Source organism: Aegilops tauschii, chromosome 2 (assembly GCF_002575655.3).
Source record: "Aegilops tauschii subsp. strangulata cultivar AL8/78 chromosome 2, Aet v6.0, whole genome shotgun sequence".
Taxonomy (NCBI): Eukaryota; Viridiplantae; Streptophyta; class Magnoliopsida; order Poales; family Poaceae; genus Aegilops; species Aegilops tauschii.
In genome coordinates this window covers 215,311,894-215,337,112 of record NC_053036.3, presented here as the reverse complement: position 1 = coordinate 215,337,112, position 25,219 = coordinate 215,311,894, and positions in this window count along the sequence as shown.

The window sequence follows — 25,219 nt, the reverse complement described above, 5'->3', positions numbered from 1 at the left end:
AAAGCCCGTTCCTCATTTTACCAACAATAGGACCGCAGATATCAAAGCAATGAAGTACGGGCCAAGACTTATAACATTGGCAAACTCGTTCTACGCTTGCCGGAAAAGAAAAAGGACAAACTCAAGCCCAAGTGGGAGGGTCCCTTCATCATTGACGAAGTTCTCACTAGAGGAGCGCACCGCCTGCGTGATGCATCACACAATCGCCTAGAGCCGAACCCCTGGAACGCGGCCAGACTCCGAAGATTTTATGCCTAGCGCCGAACTCTTTGTTCGTCTCCTTCTCCCTATTGTTTCCATTATTTTTTCCTCTCTTTTCGGTTTTTCATTTTTAGCCTTAAAGCTTTCGTGCGGCCAAACCGTGCACCCGTGACGTACACTTCCTCAAATATGTACGTCCATTATACGTGGGGGCTTCTTGGACAACAGCTTATTATAGTTATTTTCTGAGCATCACGCCGATCACATATGCGTGTTTTCCCCATATGTACCTTTTCTTCGCTATTATATGCATCGATATGACTTAAGTTTTGGCCAAGCTGGGTTGCCTGGCTCCTTTGCTTATGCCCTACGTTCCCATTAGTTCGGCTAGGGCATAAAGGGAGCACCTCTGCGATTGTTACTGCCGGGTCATCCGGATGTGTACCCCAGACTGGGTGAAGCCAAAAGCTAGTGTTCTTAAGGGACTAAAGATGTTTTTTGTATTCACCCCATTGTAAACCCCCAGATGTTACGTACACTGCGATTTTTTCAATCACAGTTCGAACATGCACGTTAACGCATGTACACCCAGGGAAAGGAACCCTTAACAGAACTATTCTCTCTGGAAGATGTTTCTTAGAATCACAATGTAATATAACATAGCTAGCCGGATACAACTTGTCTGTTCAAGCAACTATGACCCCTACGCCTAGTTTCCAAGCATACCCCGATCTATTTTGCCGCTCAAGTATTCGGAAACACTCCGCACCTTCGGGTTCAGAGGTCGAAGCGAAAAGGTCTGCCATGACAATGGTTTTACAATCCGGCTAGGGACAAATATGTCAAGGAGAGTACATATTCACTTGGACTCAAAAATTTCCTCCTCTATACCGTTCAATAGGGTGTCTAACTTACAATCCTGTTGGAAATATTTGGCGGCTACTTGGACTTGGGCATATACCAAATTAACGGGAATCTCTTTTCCATCTGACCCTAGAGGTCCGACCTGGGCCATATGATTCGGATCAAGATTGGTATACCGTGTTTTCACCATGGCCCAGGCTTCTCGTGCACCTTCCCGGCAGGCCGATATCTTCCATAATCAAAAACGCAGCCGCGCTCCCCTGAATAGCTATATAAGCTCTTCCATCTGTCCTGGAGGGGAGGCGGATGGCCATAAAGCCTTGGCAACACTTCGCATCACCTGCCGAGCTTGCTCATGCATTTGCGACAGCTCTCCTAGCAGATCGCCCGAGAATCCGGACATCTCCTCTTTGGGACAGCCAGTCAGCACCTACAGAAATAACTCTGTCAGTCCCTTTTATCTCCGAATTACACGGAGGTAAGCTTGACCACATACTAAATATGCCGCCTCGAAGCCTCTTATTTTCCTTCACGGAGTCAGCCAGCTGGGCCCGCACATCTTTGAGTTCTTTGCCCAGCTAGGTGTTGGAATCCTGGAGCTTGTTTTTCTCCTCCCTGACTCGTGTCAGCACACGTTCGCCCGCGGCCAGTAGTGTTTTGGCTTCTTGTTCTCCCGCTTGAGCGGCTTTCTGTTGCTCCTTCAGTTGATTTGATGATCCTGCCATGAGATGAGCAACAGTGTTGGCATTACTGGTATATAATTATGTTTTCTCGATGGAGGGGAACATTACCAGGGGACGCCTTCTTGGATTTCTCCAGTTCGGCAGTAGCAGCAGTTAGCTGGTTCTTATACTTTTCTAGTTCTTGAGACAACAAGTTGTTCTTCTCCGTAAGCACCTAGTTATACAATGATCCTTAAATCAGTTGTATCAACTGCTTCAAGTCTCGGGGGCTACTTGGTATAATATAAACTTACCCGCATATCTTTCAAATGATGGTCTGCGGCTCAGGTAAGCTCGTCTCGAGCAGCTTGGATATATGCATCCGCCAAGCTGAAGCCATCGAATGCCTCTTTTGTAAAACCAGGGTCGCGAAGAACGGCCCTCCGACGCGGGTGACCCATGGCACTCTCCACTTCCGAGTTTGTGACGGATACATCATCCGACTCCTCGGCCCAAGAACAATCCGGCGTCACTCCCGTATCTTCCCTTGTCTTTATAGCAGGGTCTGGAACCTGGCTGTTGGGAGTATGACCGGCAGTATCACCGGACATAGTCCGGCGAACGCTTTTCCTGATAAGGCACAAACGGAAAATGTCACAGTTGGATGTGACTGATATGGGGCATATTTACGCAGCCATACCTCTTCGATGAAGGCCCGGCCGGGCCCCCGTTTGCCTTCCTCTTCGAAGGCATGCCCGGCGTGGGTGCAGCTCTCTCTGGAGTGGCCTCTGGTGCAACATGGCGCGCCGAACACCTCCCCTTTGGAGTACGAGACAGTGCGGTGGGTGAGGCAGAACGAGGAGGCTCTTTTGGAGGAGATGTCTCCTGATTACTTACGTGTGAGGCAGGGAGAGGACTGGGATAGTCGGCGGTGATGGCCACATTCGTGCCATCATAGCTCACCTGGTAGAACACCTCATCCTTGAGCACCATGAATATGTCTGGATCCTCTTTGAATCCGGGGTCAAGGTTCCGGTTGTGGTCCTCTGGCTGTGGGGCGGGGCTTTGTAGCCCCTCGATGATCTTTCTCCATTTCTGTTACAAATGGACGGATTAATGTTCATTAAAAGTGACTCAGGGAGTAGAACGAGTGGAGCAGCGGGGTTGGAACTTACCTAGCTAGGAGGATTGTACATGGAGAATCCATCTCTGCACTTAATATGAATAAATTCCGCTTCCTCCCCCTTTAACAGCTCGGCTAATATTTTTGCCAAAGCAGCGGGTGCGTCCGGACCCTTCCGACCGCAGCGGGAGGCGTCATCTTCCCCATTATAGTGCCACATGGGAAGTCCTCTATATTGGAGTGGCTGCACCTCTCGCACTATGGAAGTCGCCATTACCTTGACTATTGATAATCCAGACTGGGCAAGCAACTTTATCTTGCTCATCAGTTGACAGACTTCCCCACTAACTTCTTCCTCGAAGCTCCGAGGGCGCCAGCTGTGGCGTTTCTTCAACGGAACACTTGTAAATTCGGGAAGACCCATTCAAACTAGGTCAGGAAGGGCGACGTCCTCAATATAGAACCATTCGGAAGGCCACTCTTCGCATGCCTTCTTCGGTGTGCCAGACAGGTATCCGGTCTCGGCGATACGCCATACCTCGTCTCCGCCCACTTCAAATATTGATCCGTCTTGGTTGCGAGGGACAAGGCACAATAGCTTCCTCCAAAATTCAAAATGGGCCTCGCAACCCAGGAATAGCTAGCAAAGAGCGACATAACCCGCGATATACATGATTGAGGCAGGATTGAAGTTGTGCGGTTGAAGGCCATAATACTCCAGAAGCCCTCGGAGGAACGAATGGATTGGAAATCTGACGCCTCTTAGCAAGTAGGGAACAAAGCACACTCGTTCCCCCCTGGATGGATTGGGGAAATTCTCAGCTTGAGCCCCGCCATTGAAGGAAGTCAATCCTACTCGAACGGGGACTAGATCCGCGGCGGGGTGAAATCCCTGTGTTTGCAGCTTCACCAGCTGACCGTGGGATACGGAACATCTCTCCCAATCGCCTTTTTCTGGGCCATGGGGACGGGAGGAAGAGCTGGGAGCGCTGGCCATGTTGGAGTTGTTTTTCCTAGCAAGCTCTGAGGATTTTTCGCGTGATGTGGAACGGATCTGAGATCCAATCCTTTACATAGACGCTTTTCACCAGCTTCGTATTCACTCGACACGTGGAAGCTGAAGCTATGGATGCACAGAAGCCGATGGGAACGACAATAAATGGAAGGCCGAATATAGTACTTTGAAGTCATTGGAGGAGGAACCCATCTTGCAATGCCGAAGACAACCTGCGCGCCAGCCACATCATCATTGAAAGCCTGGTTCGGGGGCTACTGAGGGAGTCCTGGATTAAGGGGTCCTCGGGCGTCTGGCCTGTTGGAGATGGGCCACACTGATGGGCTGTAAAGATACAAGACAGAAGACTCTCACCCGTGTCTGGTTGGGACTCTCCTTGGCGCGGAAGGCAAGCTTGCCGCCCGGATATGAAAATTCCTTTCTCTGTAACCGACTTTGTACAACCCTAGTCCCCTCCGGTGTCTATATAAACCGGAGGGCTTAGTCCGTAGAGGCAAGAATCATAATCATAGTCATACAGGCTAGACTTCTAGGGTTTTAGCCATTATGATCTCGAGGTAGATCAACTCTTGTAATACTCATATTCATCAAGATCACTCAAGCAGGAAGTAGGGTATAACCTCCATAGAGAGGGCCCGAACCTGGGTAAACATCGTGTCCCCGTCTCCTGTTACCATCGACCTTAGACGGGCAGTTCGGGACCCCCTACCATAGATCTGCCGGTTTTGACACCGACACCAATCCTCACCCGCCACCGACGACGTGGAGGAGGAGGAGGAAGAAAGCAACTCCCCCTCTGAGGAGGGAAGGAAGAAAAGGGCAGCCTCCAGGCGTCTGGAGGCCGAAGCGTCCAAAAGGGGGAGAGCCTCCTTTGCGGACGACACCGCACCGGATACCGACAGTAGCTCGGAGTGGCGCCCCAGGGATAAGCCCCCGGCCAGATTGTAAGTATTCGAGGCCGAGTCCTTTATCTCGTAATTCTAATGCGTTAAATCACGTGCTACAGTCCGGCCCACGACAGCTCCCAGCAATCCTCATCAGGGGATTCGCTGGATCCAAAGGCTGTGCACAGCGATTCGCTACCGACAGCCACCTCTTCCAAGGCCACGGACGACGCTGAGGCGGTGTCCTGAAGGACCCTCATGGGCCAGGGAGAGACACAGAGGGCCGCTAGGATGGCGCCGGAGGGCAAAACCTCGGCTGCCGGACACCTGGGGGAGCAAATCCCCGTGGAAACTGGCGATGGGGGCCGTATCCGGTGCGGCCCCCGGCCGAATACCATTCCAGAAGCCAGTGCGGCTCCAGATTCAAGCAAGCAGCCACCTTCAAAAGAAGGAGGTGCGCCTGTTCCGCCGGTGACCTCTGTTCAACTAGAGGTACCGGATACTCTTCTGGAAGCGCTGCAAGGTGCTTCCATTGTTGAGGAACACCGTATCCTTATGGGTACGGTGGTTGAGAAGGTTCTTCCCGTTAAGAGCGGACCGACCGAAGCCTACACCAACCTGCTAACAGGCTTTGAGGTAAGCGGCATAATTGTGTAAGAAGAATGTCATAGTGTAGACAGTAGCCCGTGATACTCCGTCTGGTGTTCAAAAAGAAAAACCGGACTGAGGATCAAATGATTTCCCAGGAGACTAATCACACATGTCTATGTAAAATAAGCAAGCGTCGTTGCTAGCTGCGACCTCTCATGCTGCCGAAGTCTCTGGATTGAAGCAGAAGCTGGAGCGGGCCGAGGATGAGCTCGACCAAGCAAGATAGCAGCTGGAGGATAAGCAAGGTATTTTAATGACCTGCTCAGGTATATAGAGAGATATGAGTTGTTTGTGTTAATCAGATTGCCATGATATCTGTAGGAGCGGCGACCGAGGTGGAGACCCTCAAGAAGGCGCTGGCTGAGGCCGAGGAGAGAGCGGCCAAGGACCAAGCCGCCTGCGGAAAGCATGAGGCCAGGGTCGGTGAGGTCCAGCAAGAGCTTCAGGACGCCGTGAAGAAATGCGAGTCCTTGGAGCGCAATATTGCGGATCAAGAGCGCGAACTCGCCAAGGCTCGCCAAAGTGCACAAGATGCCCGGGTTGAAGCCCAGGGTGCTCTCTAGGAGATTCAAGAGGCCAAGAAGATCGCGGCGGGTAAGGCCTTTATTATGCAGAGCAAATATGTTAAGAAGAGGTATCTCTTGCTAACCCAAATTTGGAGTTCTCCAGGATCGTTTGCGGATTTGCCACGCAGTGTTGCCGACGCTGCGGAGTTCTTCCGAGCCGAAGAGGGGAGCTTGACGGAGAAGCGGTTCTGGTTGCAATACCTTGCGCCAAAACATCCAGTGCCCTTTAGCGACCAGCTAAAACAGTTGGTCGAACTGCATAGGGTGGCCGAACTAGCCATGAAGGATTTAATAATCCGGTTGTGGCCTGCCGAAGCTATAGCCAGCAGCTACTTCAGGCTCATGAAGCGGCTGGTCAATGCTTGCCCCCGGCTTGACGTCATCAAGTGGTCGGTCTACATCGAGGGTGCGCGGATGGCCTTCGCCCACGTCAAGGTGCAGTGGACGAAGATGAATGCCGTCAAGATCGCGACCGTGGGACCGCCCGCTGGCAAGGAGCACCGCACGCCCGAGCGATATTTTGAAGATGTCCTGGAGGGGTCCCGCATTGTGGCGGTGCAATGTGCAAAAGACATTATCTTCGAATGAATACATTCGTGTTATCTTTGCCTTGTATGATGAAACGAAGTCGTTATGTAATATAATGCTTGTTATTTTTAAAATTTTACCTCCTGTGCGGCCGTTTTTATTAAATCTGAGAGTTGGCCAGTCGTCGGCTTCAGCCCCCACATAGGTAGTACTGGGGTGTCCGGGATGGAATCTAAACACTCTTGATCCAAAAATTTGGTCCTTGAAGGAGGGGTTTAGCGCAACGAACCAGGTAATCGGGCTATGTGGCTTTATCACTCTCACTTAGCCATAGGAGTTAGACAATAAAAAACGTAGACGCAGCCCCTAGTTAGCATTTAATCCGGACTAGGGTGCTGTAAACACCTGATCAGACTGAGGCCGATCCATCGCATAATGCGGAAAAAATCGCAAAAGATTTGTAACCTCCGAACAGCTGACCGGCTCACGCCGCATCATGATAGTCAGTTTTCGGCTTTCTCTACTAAGGTGCTCATCTGGATAAACCAGGACACAATCGCAGTAATTCTGCCTTTACAACCCTAGCCGATAGAGCGGAACGTAAGGTAGTAAGCAGACGAGCCGGACAACCCAACTATTGACCAAAGACATGATTCGGAGCCAATGCATATAATGCTAAAATTCGGGGCGCCGAACTATACTGTAAAAGTGTTCAGACTTTGTTGCCATAGTATGGAGCGTAGTGAAGCCCCATGCCAATTAATGCGTACCAAGGTGTATGTGTGCAATCGATAAGAATAACAAAATAAAATGAGATTGTAAGCTAGTGCCACGTAAGTTGGGCCGAAAATAGTTCTCGTTGTAATTTGATTGATACGTCAAAACGTATTTGTACAAGTAGTACGATAAGCAACCTGGCTATTTAACATGCCAATACCAAGGAGGAGCTGCGTGCGGGTCCTGAAAACAGGTAGGACGATCATCGAACAGAACGTCTAGAGATTCCCCCACACGTTTGTGCCGCCTGCCGCCTTGGTGTATCCGTCCCTCGAAAGGACCGACGATCAGGGCACTGCTAGGGGTCTGCGGAAAGAAACGTGAAAAAGATAAAAAGAAAAAGTGAAAGTATGTGTGTCCGGGGAAGGTCGAACCCGTATTGTGGACCACAGTCTGGTTATGCCTATGTCTCTGCCCATGGTATTTTGAGTGCGTAGTTATGTACGTGCGGTACGTATGCCGCCATTTGGTGAGGACTGGGATGGAGGCCGAATTGCTAGTCTAACTCCTGATGAGCCGGACTGTCAAGCTGCGGGGTAGTCCAGACTCGTGTGACAGTGTACGGGAGCTTGGCCGTTGAATTAAAATTCTGCCTTAAAAGGCCGCTCTGTACTTCCGCTGCCAGGGCCGCGGTGTGATCTTCAGTACGGAGGGAGTGCTCCGTGTTTCCATTGACTGTTATGACCCCGCGTGGTCCGGGCATCTGGAGCTTGATATAAGCATGGTGTGGCACCGCATTAAATCGTGTCACAGCCCTAGATCAACCCTTGTTTGTCCTTGCTTGATCATCATGTTGCATCATGTTTAAATTTTATTTAAATTTGAAATGGGGATTGGTAAACCCTAGCACCAAATGAAATTTCAAATAGGTTCAAATAAAATATTTTTCAATGACCCAGAAATGCCGTTTGGAAATGTTCATTATTCCTGATAAAGGTGAAAACATCTGCCAAAAATGATGAACATATTTATAGGTCATTCCTGGATTTTTGAATTAAATCATAAAGTATTTGAATTTGGTCATTTAAATGCTATAAATATTTTAAATGCTCAAATAATTCTGAAACTGAATGAGGGCTGTTGGAAATAATTTCACAAGTGCCCAAAATTATTTTCAGCAATTTACAAAATGGTTTAGTATTTTTACTAAATAAAACAAAACAAAATAAATAGAAAACAGAAAAAAAAGAGAAAGAGTTTACCTGGCCTTACCTGAAGCCGGCCCAGCAGGCGGCCCAGCCAACAAGCCCAGCCCACCAGCGCCACCGTCCGCAAGCTCCTGCCAGGAGGACGCGCGCACGTGGTCGCCGCGCGTAGGCACGTGCCCGTGCCACCTCCACCTTGCCTGTGTGCCCCCTCGACGGCCTGGACGACCCTGGAGTCGCCACGCACCCCCTGACCTCTCTCTCTTGCTCTTTCGTCTCCTCTTCGCCCGGCCGAGCGCTGCCTCGTCGCCGTCCACCGCTCGCATAGCCACCGGCCACCTAGATCATCGCCGATGTGTCAGGAGGAACCGCAGTGTCGTATTTGTCGTCTCCGCCGAGCCACGCGACGCCAGGAGCCCTGCAGTGACAGCATCATCGTCGTCTTCACCGACGGGCACCGAAGATCGTGGGCTCCGATTCACCGTCTCCAGATCGTCCCCGAGCCCACTGACCACCTTACCGACATCACAGTGAGCCCCTGAGCTTTTCCCCTCACCTCCCCCTCTCGCTAGCTTCCTCTAGCCACCGCCCCATGAGCTCCCGAGGCCGCCGTCCGCCATGGCTGACCTCCTGCTCACCTCTGAGCCTACCACGCCCAGCCGTTGTGTCCACCATGCTCCTAGGGCCCCCTAGATGCGGCCTAGCTACCTGGTTCCCTCGAGGGCGAGCCGTAGCCCTGCGCTCGTGCACCACCAAGCTCCGGCCACCGCACTTGTCGCCGTTTCCGTTGCTACGAGCCGCACTAGCCACTGCTGCTTGCACTGCTTGATGCGGACGAGCACGAGCAACGCGTAGATGGCCTCCGCCGCGCTATAGGTCGCCGGAGGAGGAATTCCGGTGAGCCTCCGCCGTGCGTGCTGTCGCCGCCGGCTAAACTCCAGCAAAACCACAAGTTAATTAGACTAATGACCCTGCTAATCTTATCCTAGCCACTGGCATGTGGGGCCAGCCCCTGTTAAAAGTTAGTTTAGTTTAAACCTAAACTTAAATAGGCACTAAGAGACTGACACGCGGGACCCACTGGTCAGTTTGACCTGGGCCACCTCGTTGACTTGCCGATGTCAGCGTGATGTACTGCTGACGCAGTAAAGCTTTTCTGGGATTTTAAAAAAATCAGAAATGATTTATTTATTTCAGAAAATGTCTTAAACTTCTAAAATTCATAGAAATTAATCTATGACTCCAAATGAAATAAATTATATATGAAAAATTATCAGAAAAATCCAAAGAATCTGAATATGGCATTTTCGTGCATGTTAGATCTACTTATGGCTGCTGTTTAGGACAAATCATATAAAGGGCTTTTAAACCTTCACATATGGAGTTTGAATTTGAACCTAGGGTTCAAACCAACTTCATTTAACTTTTTGCTAGTTGCATTAGCTCAAATCACAACATATTGCCATGTCATTATCATGCATCATAATTGTTGCATTCCATTGATTGTGTTCTTCCTTGTTTGCCGTTAGTCGTCCCCTCTCAGTAGACGTCGTTCCGATGACGACATCGATGACACCAATGAAGAACTATACTATCTTCAAGAGTGCCATGCAAGCAAAACCCCCTTGTTCATTCCGATACAATCCCACTCTCTCTCTCCTACTCTCTTTTACTGCATTTGGATAACAACGATTCAACTGTTACATGCTGCGGTAGTGGAACCCCTTTCCTCTGCATGACCTGTCATTGCCACAGTAAATAGATGAAACCCACTAGAATGAGTAGGAATTGTTTGAGCCCTGATGTGCCTACTTATTCATGCTTTTTGTCAAGCCTGCTACTGCTTAGAGTTGAGTCAGGTCTGATTCATCGGGAATGAATTGGAATGTGGTAAACATGTCCTACTGTTGAGAGCTAAGTGTGTGAATACAATTTGGTAAAGGTAGCGGTGAGAAGCCATGTAGGAGTACATGGTGGGTTGTCTCATTGCAGCCGTTCTCAGGAACTGAGTTCTGTGTTTGTGATCCATGAACAGTTACTACCACGCATTGGAATGCTTAAGTGCCCCTCTCGACTTATTAATTGCCTTGATCTCTGTCCCGGAGTTGCAACTAGTTTCTGGTGTTTGTAGGATGTTGGGGGCCGTGCGTAGCACTGACCCTAGGGGTGGGCTATGATGCGGTAGAGACACGAGGCCCAGTGTACCGAGACGCCCGTTTGGTGCCTCGAGAACCCTGCTCTCATCGTTTGGGGCCATGAGCGACACCCTGGCCGGATCTCCTTCCGGATGGAACCCGAATAGGCGATAAACCTGGACTAGAGACTTGTGTGGTTAGTCAGGTCGTGGCCGACTCCGTCGCTAGGCTTTCGGTTGAAGGTTGTCGAGATACACGATGTGTACATGGTGGTAAGTGGCGAGAGCATGTGTGAAGAAGTACACCCCTGCAGGGTTAACATCATCTATTCGAATATCCGTGTTCGTGGTAAAGGACTTCTGGGTTGCCTGTACAGATCATAGACAAGTCGAGAGGGGCGTTCTCGTAGGATAAGCGTGAGTGCTATGGATGGCGTTCTCGTAGGGAGACGGGAGCGGATCCATAGTGGTGTATTGATTGGTGAATATGTGGACTCATGTGTGCCACCCCAAAAAGAGTTACTTGAAGTCGTAGTTTAGGATAGCCACTGTGTCAAAGCTGGCTTGCTGCAGTTAAACTCCACCACCACTTTGTTGATACTGATGCATATGTTGCTAGTTCTGATGTAAGTCTTGCTGGGTACATTTGTACTCACGTTTGCTTAATTTATGTTTTTGCAGAGAGACTTCAGTCTCGCTAGTAGTTCTGCGTGGACTTCGATGTTTATCTTGTTACCTCAGCTACGATCTTGTACCCTTGGGAGGGTCTTGTAGATAGTCAGGCTTCTCAGCCTTTTTCATTTGTAGTTGCCTGTACTCTGACATGTTTATGCTCCCGTTTGCTTCTTGTATGCTCTGTATGATGGGTCATGAGACCCATGTTTGTAATACTTGGCTCCTCGGAGCCTACAAATAAATACTTCGAGCTGTAGAGTTTTGTTGTGATGCCATGTTGTATTTGCACATATCAAGCATATTGCGTGTATAATTTGAAATGCATGGTATGTGTGGGATCCGAGAACCTATTTGTTTATCCTCGGTAGCCTCTCTTACCGGGAAATGTCTACTAGTGCTTCCACTGAGCCATGGTAGCTTGCTACTGCTCCGGAACACTTAGGCTGGCCGGCATGTGTCCTTCTTTGTTCCTGTGTCTGTATGGGAAATGTTACGCGGTGTCTACCGGAGTCCTATTAGCCTGCTACAGCCCGGATTCTCTGGAGTCCTGTTAGCCCAGCTGCTACAACCCGGATTCACTCGCTGATGACCGACATGTTCATTGCTGGGTCATGTATGCATGTCCCTGTAAGTTAGTGCCACTTTGGGTTTACGACTAGACATGTCGGCCCGAGTTCTTTGTCATATGGATGCTAGCGACACTTTCATATACGTGAGCCAAAAGGCGCAAACGGTCCCGGACCAAGTAAGGTGGCACCCGTGGGAATACCGTGCGTGAGGCCGCAAAGTGATAGGATGTGTTACATGCTAGATTTGTGTGACTTAGGATCGGGGTCCTGACAGTTTTCGTATCAGAGCCTGACTGCCTATAGGGTTACCAAGCCAAACTGGTCGAAGTTGAGTCTAGAAATGCTTTAGTTATATAAGGGAATTTATTGTTGATGGGAACGTAAGGCTCTTTTTACTCCTTTACCTTATGCCTTCTGATCTGAGTCATCCTCTTCTCTTCTACGGGGTTAAGGAACTTGGCTTTCTCTTCTTTCTATCAGGATCACGTGTTACTAATCCGTAGACTTATATGTTTGATGGATTCAAGTCTCAGTTCAGTTTCTACTACCTCCATGTGATAACAGTTGATCTCGGAACCTTGATATTGCGATGCTAAGTGGTCATGCCACCATTTTGCTTGATGTCTCAAATCTTTTTGAGCATTTACAGCTGTTATGCTGTCCGAGTCATCCCAGGTTTCTAAATAGTCTGATGCATTTGCAAAACCTTTCTTTCTGTTCTCGATGTTCCTTTGGGCCAGATTAACCACACTAATCGTCGAGTTGAGGTACTCCGTTGCCTCGGCGTATATGTTGAAGCCATTATTATGACCCTAGGCATCCTAGAGAACCACCCACTAATCTAGCAATGCTTTGTATTCCCAGTGTGATGATTCTGGCCGTCATTCTCGAAAGCATCCCGTGATGCCATTTAGTTAGTAGGCATTCCATTCCTGGGTTCTTGAACCCGAGATTCACTCTACTCATTCATGTTGGTAGTGTTCGCTAGTTCCTTTATGATATTAGTAACCTTTGTGATAGTCCTCGAGGTCTGTGGTATTTCCTTTTTCTAAATACCATGAACTACTTATGGCAGAAGTTCTTTTGAACCAAAAGATCACAACCAGAGTGCTCTTGATGAGTTCTCCATTCTAAATTGTGAATCTGTCAGTTCTACCTCACTGCATGGGTTATCTGGAAGAAATGTTGAGCTTTTCTTGACATACTAATCTATGCATCCACAATTCAGAAAGATACATGTTCCTTTGAGTTGTCCCTCTTTTTAGTTGTATCCTGATCTCTGTCTATCATTTGATAGTCAAGAGCATGTCATTCATTCATGCTCATCGATACCTCATATTCTTGTGGTGTGTCAAGCCATTCTATTCTGGAATGACTAGGAGAAACAAACTCCAGTACCTTGTCCACTTCAAGGATTGGGACAAAGTAGTTGTATTCCGCAGATCAAAATGCCAATCTAGCTTTTGTTCTATTCCACCCTGGAGTATTACCATCTCATGTTAGGGATGTCATGAGAATTGCACCACCTCTTATGAATTCTTGATTTAGTGATACTTCTTGCCATCATTATTCATTCCTCGGTTTCGTGTTTATGTGACTGGAATGCCGACAAGTGAACTGTGATGTGTGAAATGAATACTCCTAGCAACCCCGTTGCTTGGTAGTTAATGGACAATAATCTCATTCCTAGCGTGTTGGTTATTGAATTATCATTCTAAGATTGATCGTGCTTCCCAGTCCATATTTCTTGTGCACACTTCGACCAGTGAGTTGGGATTGTGCCAATCTCTCGCTCATTTGATCATATCGTCTTGCCCTGAAAAGCAAGATTGTTTTCGAGCTTAATAACATATCGGTGGTTCATGATTTTTTGAATCTCCTCTCGGAAGTATCACTAGGTTGTCTCCTGACTGTTATGTTGAGCTCGTGATCAAGTTGGTTTCTCGTGAACAACCACTTCTCCAAGAATCTGTGTCGGATACCCTGAACTAGTTGGTTGGGCTAAACAACAACTTGGAGAGTTGAAGATGGAAGCTTGTCCGACTTAGTTCATTCCAAAGGGATATCTCTTTGTATATGTGTGTTGAAGACATATGATATCTTCATCGGTTGATCTCAAAGTGACCAATTGCTGGATCTATTGTCTTGTCAAAACTTTGATTTGAGTGTGGGCTATCCTCAAATTAAATCAGAACCAATGGTGTTCATAATGTTGTCTTACTCATGGTTGATCCCTCGAGCATACACCATTACATCCTTTGGTCTGACCAATGCTATGTCCTTGTTCACATAATTATGGAATTCCATTTATATGGTCATCCCGATGACGTGTTGTTGAGCCCATCAGCAGCATTTTATCTCCTCCAGGATTCATGTTGAACATTAAGCTAGTGTTGGAAAGTTTTGAAAGCATTTCTTCATGCTAGCTCATGAAGCATATGTTTGGATGAAAGAAGTGAATTCGTCTAACTCATGTGCATTTGAAGCAAGTTGCTGCCATGAATTCGAGAAAGTTTGTTTTGGTCCCTCTGGAATCATCCCAAGTCAGTCAAGCATGTGCAAAGTATTCTGTTGTTTGATAGACTGATCATCTCCATTCCATATGTATTCCCTAGCACACCAAGCCACTGACTGATTTGTTCAAGGAAGAGAAGTCTATGTTTGGGATCTAATCCATGGACTTGCGTAAAGACTTCATTATCCTCAATGATGGTTCCCAACAAGAACTCGATAGTGTTTCATTGCAAGACTACTATGTGGTCATGCCTATCTGGGACAGCGTGTTCACATGTCTGTGGCAGAACCAGATCATGTTTTGGAGTTTGATACCGTAGTTCATCTCCCGAGAATCTCGCAACATCATCTCGTCGATTTGTGTTGCAACCTTTCCTTTTTAGACATGTTGTCTAGAATATCCTGTTACCAACCAGATCTGAATCTCAGGAAGATATGATGGTTGGAACATTCCCAACATTTGCATTTTGCTCCCAGCTTGCACCGCCATTGTGCCAATTTCCCATGGGGTGTCCTTCTCAGCAGTTGCTATCCCGGATCATCTTCAAAAGTATTCCTACCATGGGTCCCATCCATTTCCAATGATAAGCAAAAATCATCCATTGCGTTGTCTTCAACAAGGTAGTCCACATCATCCATTCTAGTCCAAGTATGTCATTCTTTCGAACTCCTTCAAATGATCGATCGTGATTGCCTTAGGCTGGTATAAAGAGTCCCAATGATCTCTATATCAAAAGTAATTCTTTTGCCACTTAAGGAAATAATTCTAAGAGTCACCTTCTCTAAGGTGGCCTGTTATGGAATCAGGGCAATTTATCTCCTCGCTACTTTGACACATACTCACCATCTAGTTAAGCGTGGAATTGTTGCCTGCCAACTTGAACCTTCATCCTCTGTTTCACTCCATTCCTCTGTTTCACAAACTTCAACTCGACAGATGTTTCAACGTCTCACTCCATGACTTGATCTTGAGTTGCTCGATCCTCAAAAGGATCGATTCTTCTAGAGTTTCCCTTTCTTCTCGTTGTCATGTTGGATGGAGTTCTCAGAGCGACGTAGAGACAAAGATGACGATCGAATCAACATTCTTATGAGATGCAACTTGGATCTTGAAGTTTGTGAGATTTAGTGTCCCCTCTGTCTTCTTACCTCACGTCTTGAATCTTGGGACGAGATTCTTGTTTATTCCGATACAATCCCACTCTCTCGCTCCTGCTCTCTTTTGCTACATTAGGACAACAATGATCCAACTGTTACATGTTGCGGTAGTTGAACCCCTTTCCTCTGCATGACCTGTCATTGCCACAGTAAATAGATGAAACCCACTAGCATGAGTAGGAATTGTTTGAGCCCTGATGTGCCTACTCATTCATGCTTGTTGTCATGTCTGCTACTGCTTAGAGTTGAGTCAGGTTTGATTCATCGGGAATGAATTGGAATGTGGTGAACATGTCCTACTGTTGAGAGCTAAGTGTGTGAACACGATTTGGTAAAGGTAGCGGTGAGAGGCCATTTAGGAGTACATGGTGGTTTGTCTCATTGCAGCCGTCCTCAGGAACTGAGTTCTATGTTTGTGATCCATGAACAGTTACTACCACGCATTGGAATGCTTAAGTGCCCCTCTCGACTTATTAATCGCCTTGGTCTCTGTCCAGGAGTTGCAACTAGTTTCTGCTGTTTGTAGGATATGTGTTGGGGGCCATGCGTAGCACTGACCCAAGGGGTGGGCTATGATGCGGTAGAGACACGAGGCACGGTGTACCGAGATGCCCGTTTGGTGCCTCGGGAACCCTCCTGTCATCGTTTGGGGCCGTGAGCGACACCCCGACCGGATCTCCTTGTGGATGGAACCCGAATAGGCGATAAACCTGGACTAGAGACTTGTCTGGTTAGTCAGGTCGTCGCCGACTCCCTCGCCAGGCTTCCGCTTGAAGGTTGCCGAGATACACGACGTGTACATGGTGGTAAGTGGCGAGAGCGTGTGTGAAGAAGTACACCCATGCAGGGTTAACATCATCTATTCGAATAGCCGCGTCCGCGGTAAAGGACTTCTTGGTTGCCTGTACAGTTCATAGACAAGTGAAAGTGGAAACTCTAAAATGTGCAAGATAAGCGTGAGTGCTATGGATGGCGTTCTCGTAGGGAGATGGGAGCGGATCCATAGTGGTATATTGATTGGTGAATATGTGGACTCGTGTGCGCCACCCCAAAAAGTGTTACTTGTAGTTGTAGTTTAGGATAGCCACTGAGTCAAAGCTGGCTGGCAGCAGTTAAACTCCACCACCCCTTTGTTGATATTGATGCATATGTAGCTAGTTCTGATGTATGTCTTGTTGGGTACATTTGTACTCACGTTAGCTTAATTTATGTTTTTGCAGAGAGACTTCAGTCTCCCTAGTAGTTCCGCGTGGACTTCGACATTTAGCTTGTTACCTCAGCTACGATCTTGTACCCTTGGGAGGGTCTTGTAGATAGTCAGGCTTCTCAGCCTTTTTCATTTGTAGTTGTCTATACTCAGACATGTTTATGCTTCCGTTTGTTGCTTGTATGCTCTGTATGTTGGGTCATGAGACCCATGTTTGTAGTACTTGGCTCCTCGGAGCCTACGAATAAATACTTTGAGTTGTAGAATTTTGTTGTGATGCCATGTTGTATTTGCACATATCGAGGATATTGTCTGTATGATTTGAAATGCTTGGTATGTGTGGGATCCGACAACCTAGTTGTTTATCCTCGGTAGCCTCTCTTACCGGGAAATGTCTCCTAGTGCTTCCACTGAGCCATGGTAGCTTGCTACTTCTCCGGAACACTTAGGCTGGCCGGCATGTGTCCTTCTTCGTTCCTGTGTCTGTCCCTTTGGGGAAATGTCACGCGGTGTCTACCGGAGTCCTGTTAGCCCAGCTGCTACAGCCCGGATTCACTCGTTGATGACCGACACGTTCGTTGCTGGGTCATGTATGCCTATCCCTGTAAGTTAGTGCCACTTAGGGTTTACGACTAGATATGTCGGCCCGGGTTCTTTGTCATATGGATGCTAGCGACACTATCATATACATGAGCCAAAAGGCGCAAACGGTCCCGGGCCAGGTAAGGTGGCACCTGTGGGAATATCGTGCGTGAGGCCGCAAAGTGATATGATGTGTTACATGCTAGATCGGTGTGACTTAGGATCGGGGTCCTGACAAATCGAGCGAATGTGGCTCGTCCGAGCAGTGCGTGATAGCCCTATGGAAGGGGACGATATCGAAGATCAACTCTTCGCTTCTGAAGTTGTCCTGGGACCCAAAGACAACTTCCAGTGTGATTGAGCCCGTACAACGGGCGTCTACACGTGGTATGACCCCTTTAAAGTTAGTTTTGCTGGGCTTGATCCTTGATGGATCGATGCCCATTTTGCGCACTGTATCCTGATAGAGCAAGTTAAGGCTGCTGCCCCCGTCCATGAGGACTCGCGTGAGGTGGAATCCATTGATTATTGGGTCGAGGACTAGTGTGGCTGAATCGCCGTGACGGATGCTAGTCGGATGGTCCCTGCGATCGAAAGTGATCGGGCAGGACGACCAGGGGTTGAATTTTGGGGTGACTGGCTCTATCGCATACACGTCCCTGAGCGCGCGCTTGCGCTCCCTCTTGGGGATATGGGTGGCGTATATCATGTTCACCATTTTGACCTGAGGGGGAAACTTCTTCTGCCCCCTGTGTTCGGTGGACGGGGCTCCTCGTCATCGTCCTCACTTTGCGACCCCTTCTCCTTGTTTTCGGCGTTTATCTTGCCGGCCTGCTTAAAGACCCAACAGCTTCTGTTGGTATGATTGGCTGGCTTATCGGGGGTGCCATGTATCTGACACGGACAATCGAGAATGCGGTCTAGGCTAGATGAGCCTGAATTGTTCCTTTTGAACGGCTTCTTCCGCTGGCCGGACATGGAGCCACTGAATCTGGCATTGACCGCCATGTCGTCGGTATTATCACCGTTGCTTCGACGCTTGTGTCTGTTGCGTCGGGGCTTGCCGTTGCTATTTCTGGCTTCCAAAGTGCCAGGTTAACTTGCATTGTTATTGCTATGGGCTAGCCAGCTATCTTCGCCCATGCAAAAGCGGGTCACAAGCGCCGTGAGGGCTGCCATGGACTTCGGCTTTTCTTAGCCGAGGTGTCGGGCGAGCCATTCGTCCTGGATGCTATGTTTAAAGGCCGCTAGGGCTTCGGCATCCGGACAGTCGACGATCTGGTTCTTTTATGTTACGAACCTAGTCCAGAATTTCCTGGGTGACTCTTCGGGCTATTGAATTATGTGACTTAAGTCATCGGCATCCGGATGTCACACATATGTACCTTGGAAGTTGTCAAGGAAGGCTTCTTCCAAGTCTTCCCAGCTGCCAATGGAGTTTTCGGGCAGACTGTTCAACTAGTGCCGAGCTGGTCCTTTGAGTTTTAGTGGGAGGTATTTGATGGCATGCAGATAATAACCACGGGCCATATGAATATGGAGAAGGAAATCCTCGATCCATACCGTGGGGTCTGTTGTCCCATCATATGACTCGATGTTTATGGGTTTTGTGACACCCAAGTTTTTATTTGGATTTTTCAAAAGATTTTTTTTATTTGACTTGAGGGGAGTGATTTAAAATTTTCCTTTAAGAGAACTCTCCCTCTCAAATATTTTTTATGGCAAAAGTTTTATTTGGATTCACCCAAGATCTGTCTTTGGTCTTGGAGGTTCTTGCTTTTCATTTGGACTCAAGACCAAATGTTTTTCTTTTGGGGAAAACAACTTTTAAAAATCTTTTTGGAAATGCACTATGGCTTTTGGAAAACTCCTTTGCCACTTTCAACAATTCCTTCTTGCCATGGCCTTAGTGCAAATCCTCTCCCCTAACCCTTCCCTCACCTTTGGATCTTGATGTGCATCAAATCCAGCAAGTTGGACCTCCCCATGTGATCATTTCCATTTGAATCTTATTCAAACAAATTTCTGTCTTCTATCCTACTACTTGGAGATTTACAAAGGAACTCCATTTTCTGTTTTGATTTTTGCCCCCAAACCAACTCTCCTCCCTAGTCCTTTGAACCCTCAACCAAGATCCATGAAGATCCACTAGTCTTCAGTTCAAAATTTTCAAACTACACTTGCTGCAAGTTTGGACCAGATTTGTCAAATTTGGTGAAATTCATTCAAAACCTTCTCCAAAAATTCCTAGTAAAATCAGGCAGCCTCTGGGTGCATTGAGTGGTCATCTCACCAAGTTACAGCTCCAGAAAAATTCATCTCATTGCAAAACCTCTCTGTCGAACACCTGCAGTGCATGGTCATGTCAAGTTCAGAAAGTTCAGAGATTCAGTCAGTGGCCTGCTGTCGTTTTCTTCAGAGAAGGACGTCGATCTCGCCAGTGCCTCTGCGTCGCCTTGCTCCTCGTCCCCTCCTCCTTGTTCCTGCACCGCATGAATGCCTGGCGCCTTGCGGGCGTCGGCGACGAGCAGCAGAAGGTGCGCCGCCCCCTGACCTACGCCGGCGGCGGCTTTGCGGACGCCAGCGGGAGACAGGGCGCCGACGACGCCACCCAGCGCCGCCCAAACCACCGGAGCTCGCCGCGTGGCCTTCCACTCCCCCGAACGCGCTGACCACCCTCGTCGTGAACCGCAGGGCGCGGAGCGCGCTCTCTGCCGCCGTCGAGCCCGTGCGGTCACCACACCGTGGACCGACGCCATTACGCCAAGACCATCTCCGTTTAGCTGTAAAACGACTCCAGTAACCTCCACTGATGCTGCCTGGCCGCTCAAACCCCCTGCCAATCCACTGCTCCGCTGTAATCGCTCGCCGGAGATTCTCCGTTCACGGCCACCCCGTCGATCCGCCTATAAATAGGGGCCCCGAGCTTCAACTCGAGCACCCACCAGCCCTGCACTCCCCCTAGAGCATGCCTAGCCACTGGAAGAGCCCCGAGGAGGTCTCCTTCCTCGAATCCGGCCGCCGTGACCCGCCACGGGATCCAGCCCGATTCGCCCCCGTGTGTGCTCCTCCGCCTCCATTCTCTTACCAGTAGCTTCACCATACATCCCTCTTTCTGACCCGCACTTCAATTTGAAGCTTGCAGCCCTCCACCGGAGTTCCCCATCCTCACCCGAGCCGCCTTCCGCCGGAGAAAGTGTCGCCGTCGACGTGGTGCTCCCCGTTGGACGAGTCCACCACCCACCGACGCGGAAGAAGACGCTGAAGCTCTTGGTACCCTCCGTTTCTCCTAACTCGCCGTGGTTCGACGCCGGCGTCCACCGCAGTCTTCGGGCGCCGGCGAGCTTTTCAAACCTGACATGTGGACCCCGCATGTCAGCCTCTGTTTTATTCCAACTCGAACCGTTTTCTGTTGACGCCTTCGGGCAAATACGTTTTCTCCTTTGCGCTTGCGCATTCCCAATCGAACCGTTTTCTGTTTTCTCAGTTAAAACCCTGGAACTTTTCTGTTTCATTACAGATAAGTCCCTGGACAGAAACCTTTATAACTTTTTAATAAAAAGGTATTTTTGAGTGATTCTTTTTCTGACAATCTTCAAATTTTGTCTAGTTTTTTATGGGATTTATTTGAAAAAATATTTGGAAAAGTTTCTGTGCACCCATTGGTTTTCACGTTAGTACCCGTTTCGTGATTGCCGTAGGTTCCGGAAGAGGTGACGGAGCCGCGAACTTCGCCGAGCTAGACTCCGACTTCTCCGAACCAGGCAAGCATGTTTGAACATTTGATATGACAGGTGTTTTGCATGTTTGCGTGAAAGTTTGTGCGTGGCATATGAGTGTCGGTAACTACCTCGTTGCTTGTAAGGCAACGACCCGGTTGTTCCAAAGTTGCGATGACCTCTGATGAGAGGTGGCCTAATCATGTGGTGACATGAAGGGCAGCAAGGTGGTACTGTTGTAGCATACCAGCCTTGTGTCATCCGACTTTCTTCGACGTTAACGTGGTTGGAGCCACGTTATCGTTCTTTTCCCGCATGTTCCAAAGTTGCGATGATCTCTGATGAGAGATGGCCTGATCATGTGGTGACATGAAGGGCAGCAAGGTGGTACTGTTGTAGCATACCAGCCTTGCGTCATCCGACTTTCTCCGACGTTAACGTGGATAGAGCCACGTTATCGTTCTTTCCCCCTTCCGTGCTACCACATGTCTCATTGCCAGGATGCGGTTTAGTAAGTTGGTAACCTCTTTCTATGTACACACCAAACAGAGAGGCCGGGATGATGGTACCTTGGCCCAGGATTAAAGCCAGTCATCTGGTCAGGGGGCATGGGTGTTTCCGGTTGGAACCGAGAGGGGGGGCACCCCCTTAGAGCGCGCGTATAGAAATTTGATCCCATGCTACGCGAGGTTGTAGCCTCCCCGTCTCAAGGTTTTTCTTGAACGTTGCCGAGGGTGATCCCTGGCTTCGGATGGTTGAATTGGGTGTGTACTGGTTAGACGTGTTTCTTCCAAAACACCGTAGACGGAACTAGTCCCCGTGACTACTGAAATCCATTGGCTGTGGTTAAGTACAAACTCTGCAGAGTCAATTCTTTCCAAATCATCGTATCCATGACCAAGTAATGAAAACATTATATCCATATCTATCCGCGCGGAAGAAACTTGTCCCCGATGAACAAATCTCAAGTGGTAAATCCAGATTTATTGTTATTCCTGTGGATGGACTAACTTTATTTTTGTCTCATGCTTGTGATAATTTATGTTCCCGAACTGTTGTATTATTGAGTTGTGATATAAGCCCTTTATGTGACGTCGCGCAGACGTCCGACTGTGGCGTGTTCTTGTTCCTTACTTTAAATATAAGCCCTTTTTGTGATGTCGCTCAGACGTCCGACTGTGGCATGCACTGTATTTATTTTCTGTTATAAGCCCTTTATGTGGTGTCGCCCCCGACGCCCGACTGTGGCATTATTATTCCGCATTTTCCGCTCGAGGAGTCTTTCAGACACTCGTTTGGCACCAGTATCACTATTTTGCATTTTCCGCTCGAGGAGTCTTTCAGACACTCGTTTGGCACCAGTATTACTATTCTGCAGTTTCCGCTCGAGGCGTCATTCAGACCCTCGCTTGGCACCCAGTATTTATTACCTCTATGTCTGATCGCACCGGTTAACTTGTTCATGTGCTTCATGTTTACATTTGTTATATCTTATGTCCGAACTGTCTTGCGAGTACTTTCATAGTACTCACCTGGCTTGTTGATTTGGCCAGATGTTGACGAAGGCGATCTCTTGGATGAAGAGTTTGATAGCGCGTCCGATGCCTAGAGGAGTCCCAGTCAGTCCCGCGCGATCCCGGATATTGGTCACTTGTATAGTTTACGCTTCCGCCACCCGCATAAGTCTCCTCGAGCCTCACTCCGACGCTCGAAGAGCTGTAGTCTTCTGGAATCATATCACTCGCTTCGCGGTGATATTTCCACCACCATTATTATCGTGAGTTGGTAGTTGCCACCCTATCCACCGTATTGTTTTAGCGGCGTGCATGTAATAAATTGTTGGGCAGTCTCTGCTCGACCTTGTATTATATTTAGTACTCCTGGTATTTTTCTTCTGTGACCAAGATATTGTCTACCAGTGAGAAGGAATTCTTCCTCGCTGGTCCGTAAAAGGGATTGGTCTCTCAATAATTATTTTATTGAAAAACCGGTCCTGACAAGCTTGGTATCAGAGCCAGGCTGACTGTAGGAAGCCACTAGGTGCGAGCGCTAATCGGTTATTAGCGTTTTTGTGCTTTTTCAGCATTTTTGCAATTGTAGCTATTTTCTGTTGGTCATCATAAATTTATGACATGACTACTCAGAATTTTTGCCTACTTTGTAGATGGCTGGCAGCAGCTGTGAGAATCGAGTGTTCACCAACATGCCCGAGGGGTTTGTCAAGCTCCTCGTCTCCATCACCAAGCTCGCGATCGGGCCAGCAGCTCGCCCAGAGTATACACTCTATCAGCACAAGCTCAGTGACGACGTGTCTATGCACCAAGCTGTGGTGCAGTTCAAGGGAGGATGTTCAGCTGCACGCCACTTCCGTTTTGTGGGAAGGGCCATGCCTACGGAGAGGCATGCCATGCATATGGCTGCCCGTGAGGCGATAGCTCGCCTTCGGGACATCCTTCCTACAATGAAGACTCGTCGCTACCGCTACCTCCCATGCCATGTGCCATACACCAGCCACTATGCGTTCGCCTACCATCGGGGAGAACGAGATGAAGCCATCGAGATGGTTGTGGAGTATCTCAAGGCTCGGGAGGAGTCTTTCGACAACCTCGTAGATGATCTTGCGGCTGCCCGCATGGACTTAGTCCGGGGCGGTCCTGCCAGCAGGAAGGAGCTTCTCCACACGGCGCCACCTCTAACATTCGTCTCGTCTTCAGCCTCGTATACACCGGCCGTTTTGGCCACTGCTCGCCGTCTGCCTACCACTGAGGAGTTCGACCGTGTCATCGCTCCTACTCCAGTCAGAGCCGCACCGCCGGCCGCACACGCTCTACCACCAGTCGCCCCTGCACCATCACCGCAGCGCAGCATCGCGCGCCAGGAGCCAGCTAGAGAGGAGGTGGAAGTTGATTCTCCGGGACCGCTGAGCCTTGCCATCGGCAAGGGGAAGGAGATCTTCACCATCTCTGACTGAGAGCACCGAGTAGCCGCATGTTATGCCTGCTTGTATGATGTGTTGTTTTATCTGTACGCTAGTTTGTATTGGTGTGTTTGCTGCCTTCCGGAGTAGTACGCTAGTTTTATAATAACATGTCAGGATGTGTACGCGCATCCTGAGTGATGTATCATGTGTTTGCTTTTCGCATGTAAGATTTATGTTAAACACTTCTCCTCCGTGAAAAATCATTTGTGTTTCTTTGAAAACCTTGAAGCCTCTTTAATTGTTGCCTTTGCAAGATTTTTCTTGTGCTACACAGCTTTCTCATGGGTTTTGCAAATAATACCCCAGACTGGAAAAATGTCTCACCCATGGACTCGCTCTATGCCCAATCAGCCAGAAGAGGTTTACGGGACGCAGACCAGCAACAATTTCACTCAGGGTCAGTCCAGCCAACAAGACAGCGAAGCAGCACTGTCTCAAGTATGCCATCTCTTCGAGCAAAGCCAGCAACAGCACCAAGAGATGATGAATCATGTCATCAATATGGGAAACCACCGTGAACCCTATCAACCACATTCCAAGTTATCGGAGTTACAGAAGACTCGCCCCTCAACTTTTGCTCACACCGATAGACCGCTAGAAGCCGATGATTGGCTTCGTGAGATTGAAAGGAAACTGATTATGGCTCAGTGCTCAGATCATGAGAAGGTGCTCTATGCACCACACTACCTTACTGGAGCAGCCGCAGCATGGTGGGAAAACTTCCTACACATGCATCCCAGGGAACACAACATCACCTGGGAAGAATTCAAGGAAGGCTTCCGTGGGGCACACATCCCCAGGAGCATCCTAAAGATCAAGGAGAGAGAGTTTGATGACCTGAAGCAAAGAGGCATGTCCGTCACAGAATACAACGGCCAGTTTACCCAATTGTCTCATTATGCCTACGACGAGCACATGACAGAAAGCAAGAAGATGGAAAAATTCCTGGACGGCCTGGCACCAGCGTTAAGATGCCAACTGATCGTGCACACCTTTCCGGATTTTAAGACACTGGTGGACAAGGCCATCACCCTGGAGAATGAGCGCCGTTGTCTGGAAGATATCCGCAAGCGAAAGAGGGACAAGACGACTCTTGCTCGCAGCAACCGAGGCAAGACTGAGGTCCCGAGGACAGACGCAAGGAGATCCACGACTACTGAGCCAAGGCCCGTCGGACAATTTCATGCCAGGGATAAGGAGTACACATACCATCCAGTGGTCACCTGCTATGCTTGTGGTTAACAAGGGCATTATGCTAAACAGTG